General features: G+C 41.4%; 1 protein-coding gene and 1 long non-coding RNA gene across 2 annotated transcripts in view; one reads left to right on the forward strand and one right to left on the reverse strand.

Annotated features, from left to right (window-relative positions):
* Positions 1–11,943, reverse strand: part of lingo3a (leucine rich repeat and Ig domain containing 3a) — a 37,245-nt gene extending 25,302 nt beyond the window's left edge. The window contains exon 1 of the mRNA XM_086162193.1: positions 11,740–11,943. The gene's annotated coding sequence lies outside the window, so the exon portion shown is untranslated. The remainder of the gene's footprint in view (positions 1–11,739) is intronic.
* LOC147225786 (uncharacterized) lies at positions 11,423–17,968 on the forward strand. Its single transcript, XR_015107295.1, has 4 exons — positions 11,423–11,670; positions 12,408–12,514; positions 17,706–17,740; positions 17,895–17,968. It is a non-coding gene; the product is annotated as an uncharacterized LOC147225786 (long non-coding RNA).
* The last annotated feature ends 2,334 nt before the right edge of the window (positions 17,969–20,302 follow it).

Raw genomic sequence — 20,302 nt, forward strand, 5'->3', positions numbered from 1 at the left:
AAAAGCAGACAGCAGCTCAATACCCATACAAGCAACCCAATAAGTTCCCAAAGAATGAGAGGAGGAAAAAGGGGGAGAAGTCAGGAGTCCAGGGGGAGCAGCGCCTCCGAAGCATAATCTCATTTAGGCCATCTGAAATGGTTGCGCATGGACACATACAGCTGCTGATTTATTGGCTCCAATGATGTTGGAGCAAAAGACAGGGGAGTTTGGAGCTCTGGCGGATGTTTGAGATGGCAGGCTGGGGGAAAAAAAAGGAAGTTGTCTGAAATATAATGCCCCTTCTCTGGGGCAAAGAGATTCTAGCTTGTCAATCTGTCAGTGTAAACACAACACAGATGCGGGGGTGGGGGGGGGGGGGGGGGGGGGGGGGTGCATTAATTCAAAAAGAATGTATGTGTGACAATGATGATAAGTGGTAAACAAAATTACCTTGTGGCAGACACTAAGGGGTGTGGCCCTTTGCCCCATGGGACTGGGGACTGGTTTAATTTGTGTTATCAAAACCAAACATAAACTGCTTAATGTCCTCTGATATGTCAGTGTACATTACAGAAAGTATAAATTCCCCATGATGAAAGGAACATAAATGCTGAGCAGGATTTTTATTTTAATGAGCATAAAACCCCAAAATATAAACCAACACTTCTAGAGCTGCGTTCCATAAAACAAAATGGACAAACTTAAAAGTTGACGTGGAAATAACCTATACTGATATCCTCTCGGTAAGTAATATGTGAGATGTTTTTTAATCAACTGACAGATGGTCTTTAAGCCTTCAAGCGAAAAGCTCAAAAAGCATTAATGAAGACAATAAGTCCAATAAGATTTACTGACCGCAGTCCGACCTCCACTCATCACTAAGATGTAAAGTGAGGAGGAATAAAATGAGAGCCCTTTTGGTGATCGAAACCTCAATTCATGATGCAAATGTATTATCTCTTGCATGTACTGAGTGAGCAGTGCTTGGCCAGCGGTGCCGCAGTTAGATACAGCGTCATGTCAGCCATGTGCAGTGAATGAATAATTTGTTGCCATACAGAGAGCTGAAATGCAAGCAAGCCATGTGACTGATGCTAGCAAAAAAAAAAAAAAAAATCATATAGAAACGCTAAATATACATTCAGTGAAGTAAGACTGTTAGCTCAGGCACAAGTTAACAGCAAGCCTCTGATTGAAATAGATCTGCATTTAATCCACCTTTCCAGTGATCAAATCCCACAGAAATCTCTGTTTGCAGTGATGATCACAGCATTGGAGTCATCCATAAACACATCTCAAATTCGAACTCTTCCTCTGGAAAAATCAAACACGCGCATACTCAGGTAAAAAGACCTTAAGCAGAAACAGTTAAAGCATAGAAGCTGAAAAGAAACAAGGACAACCGGGAGGTATGTTACAGATCTGATCAATATGATTTGATCACCTGATTATCTTCAATGGCTGAATGGAGCATACCAATAGATTCTGTATCCATATTCTGTTGACTAAAATCTGGCTGCAAAAATTAACTGCAGTACTGAGAGAGGTTAAGGGCTAACACGAAGATACAGGGAACCATGAATCTTTCATTTTTACTGATACTCATGGCTCACTGGTAGATGTTTGAAATGGTTCAGGAGGTTTAAAGACTGATTCTTAATGAGGCGATAGCAGCCAACTCTTGGATCGGCTCCATGAGCAAGGCATCCAAGCTTTCTGCATGATTGTAGATTTGGTGCGCTGCGTTTATTTTTTGCAGAACAAATCACATTAATCTCTATCTAAATGCATCACCATCACTCTACAAATGACTGCCTAATTGCTTCAGAGCCGGGCTAAATCGAACCCCGTTGTGCTCAACAGGATCCATTTTGTTGGATAAGTCATTAATCCAGTGTTAAATGCTCTTCAGTAGAATCAAGTGCACCTCGCAGTAACATGGAGAGTTCTCATTAAATAGTCTTGAATGAGTTCAAGATAATATCTATGCCACAATTGGTCACATAGCACTGAAAAATCTGATTAAATCAAATTAGCTACTTCAGTTCAGTCACATGATGTGCATATATCTTGAAGGTGTGAGATGAGATTTATATCCAAAGCAAAAGAACTGTAAAAATTACTGTTCACCTCAGACCTACAAGTGATTCTTACAAGAAAAAACATCCTGTATGTTACTGTTAATGAAATCATGCTGGTAATTATGCAACTGAAGAGAGCTGATTAAAGAGGTATGTTAACTGCAACGCGCAGGGTTACATGAAATGAAATATGTACGTAACTTGAGTCAACCCAAAGGGACACAGCTGGCAAAGCTGAGTGGGGGAAAATACAGTAAGGTGTTTCTGCCTTGCTCAGTTGCTAGTCTGGCAGGCATATCCATCTGAAAGGCCTGATATTCTTTGGAGTGAGAATCACTTATAAGTCTATAGTCAGAAACATAAAAGGGTTTGAGTGATTGGAATTTATGCGACACGTGTCAAAGGAAATAGAGTTCTGAAGTGAGGTGAGGTTATATGTCACTGAACCATTGTATGAATTTGTTGGCATTGCTGCATTGCTTTGACAGAGGGCAGTTTTGTCATGAAAAATAATAGTGTCGATGTAAATTAAGACTTTAGTTATAATTGGTAGTTCTCATAATTTAAAACATTTCACTTTTTATACTCTGGTTTACAAATGATTTTGTTTTCCTTTATCGCTTATCTTGCCATTACATCCCATTTTATCGTATTATTTCTGGTTTTGTCATTTACATCAGCAAACTACCTCTCTGCATTCAGTGAAAGAATAATTTCTAGTTAGTATTTAAAAATATACATCAGAGCCAGTTTTTACTTTTAAGAGCAACAATAGCCAACAACTTTGCCAACTTTTGAAAAGCCAAATTGTCACTAGATCTCACTACATCTCGCTTGTTCCTTTATCTGGAAATAAATCTTCAACTTTGCAAAAGCAAGGCACGCTCTGTGCAGATGCTAATACTGGCCACAGCAGTATGAATCGAGTTAAACTTGATGAGGATTATGAAGGTGTCTGTTTTACTCAATCAGTTGTAAAGAAGACTTTTCAATGGTTTCTCAAACCCAAATCATATTTAAGGCATGAGCAAATCACATAAAGATCAGCAGCACCAAAACCACCATGAAAAATTAATACATAAAACTGTTTTATACAATGCCACACCTTGAGCTGCTACCTCATCATAATGGAGGGGTTTGCACGTGGCAGTGATCCTAGGAGCTACAGTACCTATTTTTATGCAAACACTCCTCATTTCAGGGGCTCAAAATTAATTTGACAAATAATCATAACCCTTAGTCAAATATTAGTTTTCAATATTTTGTTGAGAATCCTTTGCAGGCAATGACTGCCGGAAGTCTGGAACCCATGGACATCACCAAACCTGGGTTTCCTCCTTTGTGATGCTTTGACAGGTCTTTACTGCAGCTGTCTTCAGTTGTTCCTTGTTTGTCGGTCTTTCCACTTACATTTTGTCTTGAGCAAGTGAAATGCATGCTCGATTGGGTTAAGATCTGGTGATTGAACCGGCCATTGCAGAATATACCACTTCTTTGCTTTAAAAAATTCCTGGGTTGCTTTTGCAGTATGTTTTGGATCATCGTCCAGCTGTACTGTGAAGCGCCATCCAATCGACTTTGCTAAATCCCTATACACTTCAGAATTCATCCGGCTGCTTCTGTCTTTTGTCACATCATCAATAACCAAAAGTGACCCAGTGCCATTGGAAGCCATGCATGCCCATGTGTCGTCCAGGCCCTTTTGTAATAACAGAATTGAACCCAGTTTTACCCTGCCCGGACACAGGTCACTAGCCCCCACCCCCATGGCTGCTGAAGATTTGCTGGCAATTATTTTAAATAAACATTCTGCTTGTAATAACATTCACTGTAGAAGCTTGTGCTTCAATCACATGACTATATGGCATAATAAAAATGTACATCATTTATTATATTAATTAGAAGGAAATGCTTTAAATGCAGCCTCAGGGCAGCATGGGCCTGTGTCTACCTGAGCCGGCATCAAGCCGGGATAAATGCAGAGGGTTGCGTTAGGAACCTTTCGCCAAAACCAAACATGCGAATCAAATCTAATAATCTAATTCCGGATCAGTTGAGGCCTGGGTTAACAGCGACCGCCATTGGTACCGATGACCTATAGGGTACCAATGGAAACTGGACGACTGTAGGTCAAAGAAGGAGAGAAGGAAGGCATGTTCAGAAAGAGGAGAGAGAAGAGAAAAGACAAGAGTCTGGGATTGAGAATAGGGACTTTGAATATCAGGACTATGACAGGAAAAGGGAGAGAGTTGGTCAACATGATACAGAGAAGGAAAGGGGATATAATGTGTGTCCAGGAGACCAGGTGGAAAGGTAGTTAGGCTAGAAGCTTAGGAGCAGGCTTTGAGTTGTACTATAATGGTACTGACAGGAAGAGAAATGGAGTAGGAGTTATGTTGAAGGAGGAGTTTGTTAGGAATGCTCAGAGTGTCTTAAGATAGACTCATGAGTCTCAAACTGGAAATTGAAGGTGTGATGTTCAATGTTGTTAGTGGCTATGCCCCACAGATAGGATGTCAGGAGAAGAAAAATCTGGAGTGAGTGAGATGAAGTTGGCAGAATATCCCCAGAGGCGGGAAAGTGGTAATTGGTGCAGACCTCAATGGACATATTGGTTGAGTGCAATAGAGGTGATGAAGAAGTGATGGGCAGTTTTGGCATCCAGGATAGGAAGCTGGGGGACAGATGGTTGTAGACTGGCTGTAGTGAATAAATTTTTCCAGAAGAGGCCGGGACCGCAACCTGCTCCAAAGGACCATGTTGCCACCGCCCCCTATTCCTTCATCATGCCCGCTGTGGAGGTACCACAGCCACTGCGAGAGGAGCAGAAGAGGGGTAAGCGCTGAGGTTCTGGGCAAGGCTAGCAGCTAACCCAAACAAGCCGGCCATCCCCACCATCCTTTTGTCCAACTTGCGCTTGTTGGATAACAAAATGGACCATATATGCCTGCTCCGGAATACTGCAAAGACTGTGAAGGAGTGCTGTGTCTTCGTGGAAACATGGCTCACCAACAGCGTCGCAAACAGCCCCATCCAGCTCGACCGGCCAATAGCTATCGTGCGGACAGAGCTCTTGTCAATCGAGATAAGCCCCGTGGCAGCGGAATCAATGGTTACATTAGCTACGCCTGGTGCCACAATGCTGTTGTGGCCTTTAAGCACTGCTCATCTGCCCATCACTGGTGGAATTTATGGCAATCAAGTGCCGGCTGTTCTACCTGCCAAGGGAATTCACAGCCATACTGCTTGTGGCTGTTGACATCCTTCCGAGCACCAGGAACTCACCAGACAAGAGGCTCTGAATGAGCTCCACCAGCACATCAGTGAGCAGCTTACAGCCCATCCAGACGCCATCCTCATCCTGGCTGGGGAATTGAATCACGCGGACCCAAAGACAGTGGTCCCCAACATATTCCAGCATATTAACTTTCCCACTCGGGGAAACACCACTGGAGGGGTCCGTGGAACCTCTCCAAGACTGCTTCTGGACAACAAATAGCAGCCACAGTGCCATTATACAAATATTCACACCCTTTATTGTTCAAAAACACCAATAATTGAGTTCAAAATATAACACATTTGAATCCACTTGTGAGAGATGGTCTGGGCTATGATGGTCAGACTCGTTGAGTCAGGCTTTTTTGCATTGCACTGTGGGATAGCAATACCAAGGAAATTATCCATGGCGTGCATAATCCAAAATCCAGAAAAAAATGCATATCTCATTAATATTTTTTGTGGACATATTGAAATTTTTATAAAATAAATAAGCTGCCTGATTGGTCAGCATTTTGTGCATAACATTTCCCAATTTTACATAGTAAAAAAAATAAATAAAATAAAAATACTCTGTCATTCACCTGAAAAACTTCATATAAATTAGCAAAAGATATTTGCTATAGCCCATGTGTTTAAATATGGACAGTGTATGTCACAAAACTTTAATGAAAAATGAATTATGCAAGATGATAGGTGATAGGTTCACTATACATCAATATTTTGCCCTTCCTTTTTTTATATGCAGCGTGTTTGAAGCGATAACGCTGCACACTGGATGATAGATAAGCAATGTTTACACTTTATGGGGGATAATCACTTGGTCAGGCTTCTGCAGTGGTGTGCCAAGGCCAGATCTTGTTGTGAATGTTCCAAAGGGAAGGCTGAACCAAAGCAGATGACTGATAGCTGGGTTTGTTCTCTTAAATGCCAGCCTTTCAAGTAGTAGTATAAGGAAAGGTAACATCCAGGTGTAAACGTGACCAAGACCTTGAACTCCAGTTTCCACCACAATAACATTCATAATGGCCAATATATAATGGAGAGTATTGAGAGCTCGTCAGTCACAGCACTTGAGTCTGCCAAGAGCAATGGCAATACATAAAATGAAATGAGCCAGAGAGACAGACAAGTATATTAACTCCCCAAATAGCCAGTGTTTCATCATGTGACATGAGTGCCACAGTTTTGAAAGTACTTTCCTCTCTTTTCAAACAAAGACATTAGCACACAGATAATTTTGATAATGTATGGAAGATGCAGTTCTAACAAATTAAATGCACTGAGCTTTAGTTAAGGGTGGACTCTTTCAACTGCTCTTACTGTATGTAAGCACTGTTTTCCCACATGCACTCGTGAGATTCTTTGGCTTCCCTTTTAGTTCTTACATAACTCCATGAACAACTCATCACACTTTCTTTCAGCCAAAGGAAACATAAAATATGCAACATTCAAAGAGCAAAAGCCCTTTTTCCACACACATACTTTTTTATTCGACTCCTGCATCTGATCTGCAGCTTTGGTCCTCTTGCGCCAGTTAGGGAGAGCTGCACAAGAACTAACATCCCTTTGAATGACCCTTTTTTTAAGACTCAACAACAATTACACATCCAGAAAGTATGATCCTGAGGCGAAAGCTTTCTAAGAGGCATGAAATGTCTTGGAAACTCACAAAACAGCCATTAACATCAATTCAAGCAAATGTGCATGCATTGTATAATAAATAGGCTGTCTTCGTAAATATTTATAAGTTCATATGGTTTTACATTATATAAGCAGTAGCATGAATAGGATCATTGTCATGAATCAAATATTTATGCAGGAGGAGTAATTAGCTTGTCAGAGAAATTTATCATTTATCCATATTATACTGGCCGGGGATTCGTTCCTGCGGTCTAAAATAATAAAGATATAACTCAAGGCTTTGTAATTAGTAGCTGCTCCATTATGGTTATTGAAATAATGCAGTACAATTACAAACTGCAATAAATAGCATCTAATGACAGATTCTCAGCCCCAATACAGCAGGACAGAGTTTGAAGTCCATGGTCCTCAAGTGTGAAAAGAATCTTATATGCAACAATTTGGTATTCATTAAAAAAATAAAATAAATTATGCATTAATCAAGAAATAACATTGATAAATGGGATTTCGAATAGTACTATGATGTAGCTCAGACCCATTTCTGTTTCCCACTGATGGTCAGGTCCTATCCTGGTCATTCTACAGGCAGTCTTTGCTGTGACAGGACACTTGGACTCTGTTGGGAGATCCAACAGTTGTGGAAAGAATATTAAATGACTCATCTAATGAGATATATATAAAAAAAAAAACCTGCAAATCAAGTGAACATGAATATGAGCATTTACAATAGAGGAATTGATTAAATGAATTAGCATTAGAGACTTAATGGATTAGACATGCTGTATATATATATTTGTTTTTTGCAACTCCCTGGGGTTTGGTTGTCATGCCATAGCCAAGGTCTGTTAAGTGATCTGTTTATATTTGTTTTGGGTATTAAAAAAGTCCAAATTTTTGGGGGGAAGGGAACAAAAAAAAAGATGACAGTAGATGAGAATGTTGTACATGTTCAATTTAGGTTCAGCTTCAAGATTACCATGGCAGCCATCTAGCATCATCACCGGAAATGTCAGGTAACCCTATCCTGTTAGAAAATAAATTACTCATCCCATGTAGATACTCCAAAAAAAATAAAACACTCTATTGGGGTTCCGACCCCATCAGACAAGTATAATAGGATTAAAGAAGCTGGCGAGTGGGAGGTACTGGTGCTAACAGGCCTGACATCAGTCCAGCTGAAAATCTTTGACAAATGACACGACAACATTCACGCAGGTCTCTTGAGGACCGCTGCCAGAAACTGCCGCTCATTTCTCTACACTCCATGTGAGCAGGACTGCCCACATCCAGCAGCTGACAGCAGATGCTGCTTTGTTTTATTTGACTCCTAAATACATCAGAATCAAAAACAATGAGGCTGGACAGTGGCGGCACTGTTGAGCCAAGGTAATGTCACTAATGAATGCGTCTGACAGCTTTATGTGCAACAGAGAGGATCAAAATGGGGTGGTAAGTACAGGCGAAGCAATGGACAAGACTAACAGGCTTGACTTAACAAACAACTCTGAGGGCCTGTCAGCAGACATTTCATTACTGACACACTTTTATGGCACCACGGGTGCCATTAAGTGCTGTTATTCACTTTGTTCTAGTACTGGTTCTCTGCTCTCAATTTGTCATATATTTTTGACAGAACAGCGACACCAATGCAGCTATAGTGGGTTGTAAAAGAAAAATCTTTGACAGCAATCTCAACTTTAACAAATGATTTGTTCTTGGAAATGTGATAATTAGGATGGAGAGCATACTTCATTGCTTTGTTTTTTTCCCCTCACATTTTATTAATAATTTAGATGGGTCACCGCAAATTGCTATGGGAACAACACACTTGTCAAATCCATACCAGGAGAAAAGCTGCTTAGAATATATCATATTTTCGCATAAAATTTAAAGAATTAGAAGCTTGACTTCTTACTGAAATACAACTCTGTCCTGCCAGCCAGTTCTGAGCTGACAGCAGGATGACCTCTTCAGCTGCTGCTGCGGGGGAGCATCATCAGAGGCTTCAAGCATCGACCCGTCCAACATACTGTGACTCCATATGTGGCATCACCATTGATAGCAAAAAAAAATAGTTAGGAGCCATTTAAAAATAAGACATTAGGGGTGAAAGACCAGGAATATTTTTTTTTTCCTTTTTTATATACATACTGTTTGAGTTGGTCCTCGAGTTATGCTCAGTAATTTATTCCAACACTATCTATGCCACTTATCCTGCACTCAGGATTGTAGGGTTGCTGAAGACTTCTAAGTGGTCACTGGCCGAGGAGTGGCGTTCACTCTGGACAGGTCAGCAGTCGATCACAGGGCCACATATGAGACAAAAAAATAAATATTCCCTCTCTCATTCACATGTCTGGGGGATTTAGGGTTTCCAGTTGACCCCCTGCATGTTATTGGACAATCGGACGAAACACTGACATGGAGAGCATGCAAACTCTACACAGAAAGGCCCGTTGTCAGTCAAATGGGAACCTTCTTGCTGTGAGGCAGAAGCCCTAACCACTGCGCTGCACATGCTCAGTCTTTTGTAAGCAAATTATAAAACTGTTCCTACTTTCAGGACATTTTGGTGTTGGCCTATTCTGAATCAGGGCTTACTTGTGTATGTGTCAAAAAAAGCAATCAGCAAGAAGACATTCTGACCAGAAACCCACCAGCCTTTACAGCAGCCAAAATTTTCTTGAGTCAACACCATCTAGACTTGAGATAGCCTTTTAAAGTGGAAACGGTCAAAGCATACTTTCACACTAATCAATCCGCTGCATTTGAAGTCTGGCCTGAATCTCGAATGTGATGTGCATCATTAACATGTTATGAGGGGAAAAAGAAGCATGTGGGATGGATCAGCTATTCGCAGTTTGGTTTTGGGCTTCATTCGTATAGACTGATATTAATCAAATATCTCCCAGATTGACCCCTCAGTGGACAGAAGTATCAAAACATATCAACTTATTGTCCAAAACTACAAAAAAAAAAATCCATCATATTCACAGAACTCTGCTAAAAAAATATATATAGATAGATAAATGGTGAAGCTCCAACTAAACAAGGCTAATGATACTGTGGAAGTCGCATTTTGCACCACTAGCATTTAGCTCATTTATCATCTCTTCTGAATTGTTGGAAGACCCCTCAGCTGCACATCATTGTTTTTCAAATTTTATCCATCCATACACACATTTTGTACTGCTTCATGCAGGCCCAGGCCACTTTGCCTAACACAAACGTTGTTGTGGACAGAACTGACCATGCATGCAACAACAATTAAGAGGAAGACCAACCAATCTTGGCAAAAAGGCTATATGCACTTGTGCTGAGACTCGGGAGAATGTGCACAAATTGCAATGTTGCTTAAAAAAATCCCACAAGAAGTCAAGCAATGGTATTAATGTTCAATTTAGACTTCATTTTTTAAAGTAGATAGAATGCCCAGGCTGGCTCGTCTGCTTGGCGGCAGGCGACTGAAGACCTGTCTGACATTTCCCGTCTCATTTTTGTACAACGATAGCCATTGGTTGGTGCGCAGATGAAACATTTGGTTGTAATAGTCTCATCATATGAGAAGCTATTATAAATCTGCAGATTGGGATGAAAAGAAGCTCAGTAGGTTCATCTCTTTGCAGAGCCACCCAAATCCAAGAGCTGGCCCTGCTAGTTGACACATTTTTGTACAGCAACAATATTGTCTTAACAGCAACAACTGCATGCCAGGAGCCAATGTTGGAATTTTTTTGTGATTAGAACCACTTTGGGGAAATTTTAAGGGCAATGAACTAGTCACAAGTTTTTCAGCTTTGCCGTAATTACTGAACTGGCTCTTCCATCCATCATCTGAGATATTAATTAAAATGTCCTCTCTGAGGAATAGGATTAATCTCATTCACTCAGCATCATAGAAGAATTCGAGAAACCTGGCAAAATTGTCACTAATATATCGTTTTTTTTGTTCACTTGCTTCGGAAAACAAATAATCAGATCCCACCAAAGTTATTATTTATGAATCCCCCCCCCCCCATTGTGTTTAATGCAAGAACTGGTGTGACACATCTGAACCACTGCACATTAGAAAGGAAATGTACACAGCCTTACCTCAGAAAAAATAAATAAATAAAATAAAATCCCCCCAATTCCCAGAACTGCACTAAGATCTGAACAGCTCAATGAGGGCATGAGCAGATCCGACTGTGCAAACACAGGCTGAGGCTGAGATGTGTCACGCCGGCAGCAGACACCAGCCTCCCACACCGAGATGACTGCAGGGATCGATCAAAGACTGCCTGTCCCTTTATATTCCACATTTAGATCATTAAAAAAACTAATTTAGAGCTAGTCACCAACACACACACACACACACACACACACACACACACACACACACACACACACACACACACACACACACACACACACACACAGTTGCTGTCCTTCCCCGGGAGAGCAGACACACTATTTTTGAGGATGACAGTGAAGAAGACTTCAAGCATGGGCTAATGAGAGCGGGGCCAATCGATCAGCTGGGGCTGCACCGGAAGAAACTCGTGTTGGAATTATCCCGGGTGATTCCCCCCCCCCACCACACACACACACACACACACCGTTCCGTGGGACAGGTCCTATGGACCGCAGAGTGACAGAACGGGCAAGCGAAGACGCACAGATGGATCTGATGCAGCCGCTCACATTGGTGAGTAAAAGTGTCAAAAGATCAGCGTGTGTGTGTGTGTGTGTGTCTGTGCAAAGGTGATACACTCACCCAGCTGTACAACTCCAGCGCTGCTCCCTCCACATCTGCAAATCTGGTTGAGATTTGACTCCCGCCGTTCGTTCAGATCAAGTCTGAGCCTCTCCTGACACTGAACCCCTGCCTCCTCCTCCAGCAGCAGCAGCTGGACTGGACTGCATTCCCTCACCTTTCTTCCCTCCCCTCGGTCTCTCCTCTCCCGGCTCTAGTGTTGAATTATCTACCGCCTCCCGAATGGAGACCCCAGCCCCGCGCCCTCCTCCCCCCCCCCTGCGGTGGCGTGCAGGAGGCGGGAGCTCCTCTCCCGGTAGCTTCCCCGCTCCGTGTATCGACGAGGGGCTGCCACCGGCAGGGCGGCTCGGACTGGCGGCGCTCACGTTATTTCGTGGCATGCGTTTGTGTGCGTGTAAAAGAGGAGCCGGCTGCGGCTCGTTGGCGTTCATCTGCGCCGCCGTCGATTTGCGCGGTACTCCGGTTGTTTGGTGATGCGTTCACGACCCATGAGAGAAACGGAAAACGAGAACTCCGCTTTGGGGTGGCGGTTTAAAGTCATGATTCTCAGGGGAGGGTGAGGACATTTACAGAGAGGTCAATATAGAATAAATAAGATAATGATATAATACATATATTATAGGGCGGCATGGTTGTTTTTCTGTTTATGTGGCCCTGCGGTCGACCAGTCCAAGGTGTACCCGCCTCTCGCCCTGAGTGCAGGATAAGCGGCAGAAGACGGATGGATGGATGCACATAAAGATGAAGAGATGAATTTGGTGTTGCTTGGAAATACGTAAGCTTCACAGCACACTTGTCTCTTATTAAATCAATATTTCGTGATACCTCATCATCTTGTGTCCTTTCTCAATGTTTCAGTCAAGAAACTGCTCTCAGCTCAGCAGAAAAGAACCAGTCTGCTCCCAGATAGGTGTTCTATCATGTGTATAGTATATTTTCTTCTCCAACCCTCCAGCAACTTTCCCACTCCAGTTGCCCAGGAAGGCACTATTAAACCATATTAATCATTTATCGGATCTCTCCACCCTTCATTGGTTAGCTATATTGAATTTCCCTTAATTGATTCCTGGTTACTGCAAACTAACTAGTGACAATAAACAACAGTGAAAATGTTAAAGATAGTGTTAATCAAACACTGTATTCATACATTAAACAGAAACAGCATTAAGACAGAGGTTTTCAAGTCAACAGCAACTGAAAATCGTTGTGTATGATTAGTACAGCGATATTTTAAATAACAGGACGCATGATAATCTTCACAGTGTTATGTAACGTTGCGGAGGCACTATTAGTTGGTTTAAGGGGCTCTCACATCGCACTGGGGAAGTGGTCACTCAAATTCATGAGCTGTCAGGATGACATCCGTGGGAGGTCTTTCTCTGACTTGGTTTGCTCACAACTGGATTGAGGGAACAGGGCCAGAGGACAATTTGTCAAAGTCAGAATGTGCAAGGGACTGTTGGTGATTTAAACACACTGTACTTTCCTAAATAGGAATTGTTACATACAGTATATACTGTATATATCGTCCCAGGGAAGTCCAGGTAATACCTTTATGACTAATAGATCACTCAACAGTGCTTCCCCCCAGAGATGTTCATTACCTCTGTATTCTCTGACACAGATACAGCGCAACAACAGACAGTTCAAGGATCATAATTAGCATATAATACAGATTAGTTTGGCTTTTTATTAGCCTGCGATGTGTGGAAAAACAGACTATATAATCATGCACCAAAAAAAAAAAAAGAATTGTACTCAACACATCAGAAAAGATTAATAATTTACAGCTTCTTCAGTGAAAGCATTGAAAGAGTCGGACAGATTGTGTCATTCTTAAATCAATGTGATAAACACAACAGTCAAAGGATGGAGTGTTTTCAATACTTTAGAGGAGTTTAACCTGAAGACACAAAAAGATATGAAAATGAACTTAAAAACCCTGTGCTTATCCATATTGATGAATAAATGAAGGTATTTTGAGTAGCAAACTTTATGTCATGAAAGCAGGTTAATGTTGAATGTTCAATGTTCATTCAAGATGCACAGACTGGGGGCTGTCTTCCTTTTCCCTTTATTCCTAAATAGTTTAACTATTTAATGGCCTCAGATTCCACCAAAGAATGGCAGACTTGCAGTCTCCCTTCAGGCAGCCTCATTTATCTTCGCAGATCACGAATCAGTGCCCGAGGCGGTGCAGGAGTGTCATATCCAGGGGAAGATGGAGGCCATGCTATGTTTCATGCTATCTGCAATGAAACATGTCTGCTATCTGCAGACATAGCTTTATGTCATGAATCTCTCAAATTTGGTTAAGCTGCAGTCTCAGGCTGGCTGTATTGTCTAAACTCTAGGCTCGAACTCTAAACGCACAAAGATCCATATTACTGCTGCTGTATTGTTACTGTTGTCTAAATGCCTGCTAAGGTACAACGCTGTTACATGCAGTGACCTTTGTGAATGCAATTTCCCTTGTAACTAGTCCTTGGGACATTTAAGAGAAATCCTTTGAAAGGAGGTGAAGAACACCATGTCACCAGGCTGAGGAATCTGTGGCAGTTTCATATTAATAGCTAAGAACCGTGAGAAACATTAACTTGGTGCACGGTTCACACCTTTGTGCGGTGGTGCATCCACTCCTCTTCATGTTCTAGTGGCTTTTGAGGATTGCTGCAGTAAAAGTGCAGTGGATGTGGGTGTTGATAAATATGCTATACATAAAACATGAAGGCAATGTACCTGCATAGGTAGAACAGACACTACATCAACACTGGGACTCCATATTTATTTATTTTCATTTTTTCAGTGCTGCTACGAAGGTGCAGGAAAGAAAAAAAAAAAGCAGGGAACTAGAATGCTACTCAGTTAGAATCGTTGAGCTGTTTGCTATATTTAGTCAGTACAGACAGCGCAGTCTTCCAGTACATTCTAATGTACATCATTAACATTTTTGCAACCCATCTCATTTTTAGAGGAGCAATTTTAAAGGAGGAAAAGTTTTATTAAATATCGTAGAGTGGGAAGTTGCCAAATGGAAGTTAGAGAAACCTCCATGAGTTATATACTAGATGTTTATACTGATCTGGCATTGTGGTCTTTACATCTAGAGTCTACAGTGCATCCAGTCTCCAAATGTTTGAGCAAGAGTTAAGTCACAATTCAACAAAGAATTAGCCAGAGTTGAATCTAGGCCACCAAAGAAAATGAACAGAGCCAATATAGTTGAGTAAGGTCCCAGATAAAGTTGTATTAGCTTCGGCAAAATATCGCTAAAGTCAGAAAGCTGATATCAAAATATTATCAGTCCAAGGTTGTTTCATTTCAGGTCTGGGGTGATTTTTGTGAGTTGATATTTTTGTTAAACTGCCATTTATTCTTTCCTATCATTTGTGCATTCCTGAATTGAATAAAATTAAGATTCTATCAAGGGCAAGTCTATAAAGTATCAAATATCTAGTTGATCTCCAGCCAACTAACATACTATTGCATGGTGATGAAATTTGAGATTGTCAGCAAACATATTTGATATAATGGCCATTATGCAATGCAGCCTCAGGGCAGCACAGGCCAGTGTCTCCCTGAGCCACACAGTCCCAAGCACAGATAAATGCAGAGGGTTGCGTCAGGAAGGGCATCCGGCATTAAACTTTTGCCAAAACCAAACATGCGAATAAAACCTAATAATCTCATATCGGATTGGTTGAAGCCCGGGTTAACAACAACCGTGACTGGTATCGATGACCTACAGGGTACCAGTGGAAATAGGGCTACTGTGGGTCAAAGAAGGAGAAGAGGAAAGGCAAGCATCTGGGACTGAGAGCAGGAACTTTCAATGTCGGGACAATGACAGGAGAAGGGAGAGTAGGTTGACATGATGCGGCAAAGAAAAGTGGATATACTGTGTGTCCAGGAGACAAGGTGGAAAAGTAGTGAGGCTAGAAGCTTAGAGGCAGGTTCTAAGTTGTACTATCATGGTACAGGAAGAGACATGAAGTAGGAGTTATCCTGAAGGAGAAGTGTGTGAGGGATGTTCTGGAGGTGAAAAGAATGTTAGATAGACTTATGAGTCTGAAACTGGAAATTGCAATGCACTGCAATGCTCAATGCTGTTAGTGGCTATGCCCCACAGATGGGATGTGAGTTTGAAGAGGAGAAGTTCTGGAATGAGTTAGATGAAGTGATGCAGACTATCCCCAGAGATGAGAGAGTAGTAATTGGTGCAGACTTCAATGGACATGTTGGTGAAGGCAATAGAGGGGATGAAGAAGTGATGGGCAGATTTGATATACAGGATAGGAATGCAGAGGGACAGATGGTGGTATATTTTGCCAAAAGGATGGAAATGGCTGTAGTGAACACTTTTTACAGAAAATACAGGAACATATTAGAACAGGGTAACTTATTAGAGCAGAGGTAGGACCGTGCAGGTAGACTACATCTTGTATGGATGAAGTAACCTGAAAGAGATCAGTGACTGCAAAGTAGTTGTATGTGAGAGTTTGCCCAGACAGCATGGGATGGTGGTTTCAGGGATCAGCTCTGAGCCCCTTCTTGTTGGCAGTGGTGATGGCCAGGCTGACAGATGAGGTGACACAGGAATCTCCATGGACCATGATGTTTGCTGATGACATTGTGATTGGGGAAGACCAAAAGAGAAGATTTATGGACGTAGTGAGAGAGGATATGAAGTTAGTTGGTGTGAGAGAGGAGGATACAGAGAATAGGGAATAGGGAAAGAAGATGAAGAAGAAGAAATGCATTTTAGCAAGCCATGGTTATCATTCCTGCCAATTTACAATTTTTGCAATATTTCCTTTTGAGAGTCATATAATATTCTGTTTTTCAGATTGTCTCTACCAGATTTGTAGAAAGACAGCTCATGAGCACCGGAAAAAGAAACGTGATGACAGAAAGGGAAAACATCAGAGAATGTATTTAGCCTTACAAAAGGCAATTCATGTAATACACAATACACCCACCCACGTCAGGCCAGTGCCTCAGAGGTTACTAGAAGACTAAGAGTAAAAACAAAAAAACATTATGAACACTTTTGATACAGTATAATTGCTCTTTGCCTTAAGCATCTACAGCCACAGAGCACCATGACTGACTGCCATTAGCAAAGATTTAGAAAACCCTTCAGGCAGTTTTATCTCTTTAAAACTCACCCACACTTACAGAGAACAAGCTGCTGGCTGAGGGTGACTCAAAGCATTAATGGCTGCTCACTCACTCAGAACAAAATGAACAACAAAGAGGAACAGGGCAGATCCACAGAATGGAGGATAACAGCTAGTGAAATGTAAATGTGAAAAAAAATTCCATGAGGAAATATCTTGTTGAGAAACTTTGAAATTTACATAGTTGATTGTTCTGTTTTAATTGAATATATCAAGGGTCACATTGCAGAACATTCACAAACACATACACACATGCACATGAACTCATGTGCACAGTTTACCCTGCATGATTTCTTTAAAGGGTTTCAAGAATTGTCCTCAGGTCACCTTCAACAAAGAGAAATGTTTTGTGATGTAATAAATATAAAAACAGATTTAATAATAACTGGTTTTGATTTGATTCGGTTAGTTGCATGAAAATGATTGGCTCCAATTTGTAGTTGGTTCAAAACGGCACAAAGCAGACAGTTGTAATTGTTCTTGCCAGCACCCAGGTGATTTGATTGGCCAATTTATTTGCATGTATATGCTCCCAGGTGTCTGTCAGTGTTAAAAGGATGGATTGTCAGGTATGAATGGACTTCTATATTGCGGGAGTTTTAGCACTACTGACTACTGAAGTAAACTGTGCAGTGGATTCCCCTGCTATTAAAAAGAGCACATCATTTAGACAGTTGACTGCACTTGCACAGCCAGAATCACAAAATACAAGAACACCTCTTGACACATTCCCTCGGATTCGCAAATATGTTTACGCATTATCGTTATTTTATGTCCCTTTTTTAGTCTCAGATGAGCTGCTTTTTCTGTTCTTGCACATGGTGAGTTCCCACACTGTCAAATTGTGTTTGTATATTTGGGGACTTGATTAAGGGTGTGGTTTTAGAAACATTAAATACCAATGATTTATATTGTCTTCATTGGATTTTTTTCCCAAAAAATTAATTCTTGGTAAATTGATTTGATTTGCTTCAGCATTTCCCAGACACACCAGTCCATGCGTCATGGACCTCTGGAAGAGAACCACGTTTCTATCGACCGCCTTCCACCCACTGACACTCACATGATGATCATCCTGTTTGTGCACCCGGCCTTGGCGTCACCGTGCTGATACGGCTTCAAGTTTTCACATCTCACTTTTGGGAGTTGCCAAGTTTCAGGGACTGATTTCAAAGTAGATCAGATGTCACAAATCATGTTCCTAAGCCCTGTCTTTTCACTCAGATCTTTGGTGAACACACACTTCCCCACAGGAAACCTCAGATGAATGTGAAAACAGTCTTCAAGTGTCAAACTCGGCACATCGACATCCTGCATGGTGAAGCTAAGACATCCAAATGAAGTTGTTTTTTTTTTTTAAATTACAACACTCTATCCCAAATATAGCCTTGTCAAGCAAGGCTCTGTTCATTTGCATTTTAGTAGGCTTTAACTCACAGAGGCAAATTTGTTCCCCCAGATGTCATACTTACAGCTATACCCTTGTTTCATGGTACTGCCAGCAACCGTGTGTGGGTCATTGCCAGGAGTAGCAACATTTTAACACCTTGAAAAATGCATGTAAAATGCATGATATACGTGAGAGACAAATATAGCCAAGAGCCTCAAGCAATTCCTCTTGAACTCATATATCGTAAATCCTATCCATTTCGATGTGGGTGACCGCAAATAATAGTTCAAAGAATCGCTTTTCAGATTCTTTCTCTGCCTGATAGTGGAAAGAGATGAACAGAGGGGTCATCAAGAGTTTCCATCTCAGAACCACCGACCATATTTTTCCTCACTTGAATTCAGAGCAGAGGTTGTTGTTATATGTTGCAAATATTGTCAAGCACTTAGAGGTAGACTGCTATTTTACAATTGTAATTAGTTATCACCCATTGCCATCATTGAAACCAGTGAAACAAATGCTCAAAAAACATCAGCAATCCTCTGGTCCATCAAATCTATTCAGGAAAGTAACCTTTAGCTTCCAGAGTGAGAACATTATTGAATTGTGAGTCGTCTTTACTTTGTATTACAGTGAGTCAAACATTCCTACCCTACTGTATATTGTATCAAAAATGTAAATCATATTCCCATTTCAATTTAACCAAGAATTTTTTTCCCCTCAATATGTTGACTTTTCTCAAAATGCAGAATTAAAATTAATTTGCCTCAGATTTTGTTTTGGTCAAGGCTGGCACTAACTTTTACTCAATTACTATTTTTATTATAAAAATAAAGTGAAAAAAAACAACCTTCCTGTTGTTTTATCTCTTTGTCTGACCCTTACATGCTGTCAGAAAACCCTCACATTCTCAAAATGGGATTTTCAGAGATCTAAAATGCATCAAGAGCTGTTTGCAAAGAGGGCATCCTTGTTATCAGTATATAGATACTGAGAATCCATAGTGCCTTACCCACAGTAGCCCTCATTAAATCACAGTGCACAGGATACAGTGAGGCATTTTCGAAGAGTGTGTCCTGCCGTCTTGCTGTGTGTGCCATGCTCATCTGGCCTTTGGCGCTGCTGAGCTAGGCTGACCGCCAAGCTTCTAATGCAACTGCGATGACACACTGGCAAAAAGAACAGCTACTTACACAAGCACTGTGAGTGTGTGTGTGTAGACAGTGTCAGTTTCTCACAGTGCAGCCATGACAAGCTGCATGTGAGTAATTGTTTCTCCTCTGCTTGGACTTCAGCGGATGAGAAATATCCGAGGTGGTACATGTGCTTCATTAACAGTGCAAACATATCCCTTGCAAGTACATTCATCACGCCTCAAGTAAGAAATAAAATCACAGGGAAAAACAAACAAGATTTCTCTGTCTGTGTGGAATATCCAATATTCACCCTCCTCCTAAAAGCCATATGAGATTTGAAATAATCTTCTCCTCCACTTAACCGTAAATTTCACCTGAACAACAGACTCCTCTTACCTCTTGGTAAGATGTGATGACTTGAAGTCAGGATTTCCAGGCTGCTGTCAGGCAAGTTGACTAACATGCCAATGGTTTGGTGTTTGCGTGACATTATTGCATGTGTGTCTTTGGACAGTTTGTCGCCCACAGGCTTGGACAAAGGCTGGTGACTCACCAGAGCAGGAAAAATAAAACAAAGAGACACATTGGAAAAATGAAAGGAGAGGAGAGGAGAGAACCTGAGCCTATGGGAGCGGAGAAACATTTGAGCAGACAGAAAAGGTGGTAGAGGGTAGAGAAGCGAAGCATATTTGCCCCTGTGAGTGGGTCTACAGGGGAAAAAGGAAGGATGAAAGAACAAAAATGCGAGACCAAAAAGGGAGGAAGCAATGGGAGAGAGAGGAGACAGCTAGGAGGAACTCAACACACACATACACTCTTATCTTGGGGAGGACAAGTACTTCCTTAGCCTTGTTCCA

This window comes from Fistularia commersonii, chromosome 16 (genome assembly GCF_037954325.1).
Source record: "Fistularia commersonii isolate RoL2024-O1a breed Wild chromosome 16, RoL_Fcom_v1.0, whole genome shotgun sequence".
NCBI classification, from domain to species: domain Eukaryota; kingdom Metazoa; phylum Chordata; class Actinopteri; order Syngnathiformes; family Fistulariidae; genus Fistularia; species Fistularia commersonii.